Source organism: Bidens hawaiensis, unplaced genomic scaffold (assembly GCF_021521415.1).
Source record: "Bidens hawaiensis isolate Kalapana, Puna unplaced genomic scaffold, B.hawaiensis_p1.1 tig00045477_1, whole genome shotgun sequence".
In the NCBI taxonomy this organism is placed as follows: domain Eukaryota; kingdom Viridiplantae; phylum Streptophyta; class Magnoliopsida; order Asterales; family Asteraceae; genus Bidens; species Bidens hawaiensis.
This window is the reverse complement of record NW_027498098.1, coordinates 1-3,548: the sequence shown is the minus strand read 5'-3', so window position 1 is coordinate 3,548 and position 3,548 is coordinate 1. Positions and strand designations below refer to the sequence as shown.

The 3,548-nt window shown below is 37.0% G+C and overlaps 1 pseudogene; it reads right to left on the bottom strand.

Annotated features, from left to right (window-relative positions):
* Positions 1 to 1,938: 1,938 nt before the first annotated feature.
* LOC143595698 (sphingolipid delta(4)-desaturase DES1-like pseudogene) lies at positions 1,939 to 3,201 on the bottom strand (annotated as a pseudogene).
* Between the last annotated feature and the right edge of the window lie 347 nt (positions 3,202 to 3,548).

Genomic DNA, 3,548 nt, shown 5'->3' with positions numbered 1-3,548 from the left:
TGTTCTTTGGCGTCGTTGAGTTACTGTGCACCCCGTTGAACTCTTTTTAGAAACGTAGCAGCATCGGGAGCAAGAGACCTAAATGTATCAAAAGCAAAAAGAATGAAGGCGTGTTGATTCTCCACACACGCCTTCTCGTGCTTAGCAATTTTTCCTGCTTCTGTCTTTAACACGGCCTGCCTAGCAACAAACCCGGTGTCCCTAAGCACGACAAGAGGGGACACCCCAGCAAGGTCCACACAAGCATGCTTCCCCCGGCCCATCCAAACACAAGAATGTCTGTTGGTCGGAGAGTAGACATTCCTTCGTAATATTTGACAACTACTTTTCTACTAATGTTATCATTATTTGTTTAGGGTTATTGTTTATAATACGTGACACCATTGAATGATTGAAGCTTCTCAATATTTCTTTTTGCAGGAATTGGATTCGAGTAACAAGCGCTTTGCAAATTGAAGTATTACACTCAGATTGGAAGATTTTTTTTTCTATTTATCAACTATTATGTTGGTTCCTAAAAAAAATCATAAGTGTAAATATAATATATATTACTTATAAAAATATTAAAAGTTAAATTCATCATTCATTTTTTTTGAACGGTGACTTTCATAATGGTTGAATAATCAGCAACAACTCTCGGAGAGAGCCCCAACCGCCCCACTCGGGCCAAGACTATGTTGTCTTAACCGGGCTCACGCTTGGCATCCGAGTTTGGCTAGGCGTTTCACGAGAAAATTTCGAGCCCCTGCCACTTGACAGGAGTTGTCCGCCCACAAGAGCAAGCTCTCTGGGAAGGAACACTCTAATAGAAAACTCGTGTCGCCATCAAGATTCGAATTTGAGAGGCCAACCGGCATCAAGCTCTCACCCATCGTTTGGCTGGCCCCTTGAGCTAGCCCAAGTGGTTTAAATTCATCATTCACTTAACACATTATTTTATTTGAATTTAATTAAATAATATTATATTACTTAAATACATATTATTGTTAAGATTATAATATACAGTTCGATAAAAAAAAGATTATAAATTACACTTGAAAGCTATAAACATTTTACATATCATAAGATGAATTATGAGATATATATGGTTTATCAATGAAGAGGGATCGAGCTTCCTTTCATCTACTTAGGTTTGATGGTGGTGGCTAATTAATATGAATAGGGTGTGTAATTGGAAAATTAGTAGTTGACAAATTTTCAAATAGACTTAGTAATGCGTGAAAGGTGAGGACTCTCGTTTGCGGGAAGAGCCACAGTTGAGGTGTGTTTGTGGGATAGCAGTGCACTACTAGTTTACATAGCTAATAGTAACCTTAAACCAATATATATGACATGTCGTGATGTGGTTAAAATTATGGTACGTGGTTTCAACCTTAGTTTTGTTAACCTGTAGTAGCCTCGCTTAGATTATATATCACACCTAATTCTTGACCCGGTTCTACAAGACTACAACAACATACGTGGCATGACGTTTCATTTACTTTTATCAGCATTGAAATATCATATATTTACTTTTCTCATGCTTAATTAGATATTTGAATCTTGCACCCAGAGTCTGATATTCTTGTTTGGTTATGTATGCAGATATATTAAATGACCACATTTGAGCTTAATTATATACATATTATCACTTAAAATGCTTGGTGTACGTATCTAAAAATATAAAGTCTAATATCCTTTACTACAATAATGACCGAGTTTAAGTTAAATGATTATTGTTTTGTTTCATCTATAGAGGGTGATCGATCGGTTGTGTGTTGTGATCAACATAAGAACAACCCCTTTTGTGTTTGTGAGACCGTGATTAACAAAAATTATGTAAAGTAGAGGGTTAATATTGTAACTACTTTTCTTGAAATAAATGGTATTGTGGATAATGGTTAAAAAAAAAGACACACGTTGTGTGTTGTACGTGTAACATTATTTTTTGTAAGACTTAAAACTTAAGATGCACTCTACTTCTATATTATACATGAGATATAGATAAACTCACATTAGAAACATAAAGCTCTTCACTGAGAGACGCTTCACAATAATGCAAGATTCCTATGAGTTCTTTGTTGAGACTTTTCTCTTCATCCTGCTAAATGGACCCATAGACTTGTCTGCAATGTAAGAGTATATCACTTGGCTCCAAGAGTTATAAGACTCTAAATTTTCATAGCATTCAGGCGCGATTTCCCTTAGTTTATGAAGCTTACTACCCGGGATACGTGGAAAATCATGGTGTTCATTATGGTACCCAACATGCCATGACACTATATTTAGTGGACCATAATATGAATACGTTTCTTGGCCTTCTTTCTTGTTGAATACATAGTGTTCAGAGATGAAATGGCCCGCAATTGGGTGTATTCCACCTCCGACAAACGTGGAAAGAATCAAGTAACTTAAAGATCTCCATCCCCAAAAGTAGACAAAATATGCATCGAACACTATTTGGATAGTAAAGTTGATGAATTCCCATTTTCCGGGGTGTTTAGGGTTGACGAACAAGGGTCTAATCGCGTAAAAGAAGAGTTGGAAGAGTACCCATATGCATTTTGTTGCGGCATTTGTTACTAGACGTGCCTCCATGAGCGTAGGGATGTCAATGCCCATTCCGTCGACTCCTTGGTAACGATGGTGCTCAAGGTGGTATTTTTGGAAGGTGACGGACATTGGTACGACGATAGGGAGATTAGCAAAGATGCCAAGGAAACGGTTGTGAATTGGGTTAGAAAATGCAAGATTGTGACTTAGTTCATGAATAGCTAAGAAAAGATTGTGATTGAGAAAAGATCCAAAAAAATATGCAACCATGAGTATCTTTGCCCACCCTGACATGTGAAGGTACACGGCGGTCCTTAGTTGGAGCAAAACAACTAGAGTGACCTACAAAAACGACACTCGGTCGGTGTAAATTACGCTTTAGTTAAAATAAGTAAAAACAACTGTTGACTTTAAATTTAAATAGCATGAAGATTGTGTGTGTGAGTGTGTGTGTACATATGTATAAAAGACTTCATATTAAGTTATAGATAACTCATGAAGAATGGGGATTAATACCTTGAGGAGTGACCAGGGATCAGTACCAAAGAGTTGTCTGATATGGGGGTAACGTGACAGGATCTCACGACGACGAGAAGCATGTGGTTCATCGGAATATGACCACAAAAACTCATCGGCCGCCAGGGGTTTACTTGTGTTTTTGGCCACCATGATCTCTTAGACAGTCATCCTCCTGATTTGAGTTGTGTTTTAAGGGAAAAAAAATTGGGTTAGAACTCAGAAGATTAACTAGATTTTAAACAAAATTAATTAGCTTGAAATAATTTAAAGGCCCCAATCCGACCAGTAAATAATTTCATCTTGTTGGTGTTACCTATTTTGTGTGTACTATCGTGTCAAATTTTATTACTTGTTTTGTGTACGATCATCTCAGTTGTCATCTTTAGCAAAAAGAGGGTAAAGAAAGAGGTCCACACGTATTGTTTCAAACTTTTTAAAATGAAACACAACACCTAAAAAAGTGACTATAAAATCATGGTGTGTCTTTAATCTTGGCA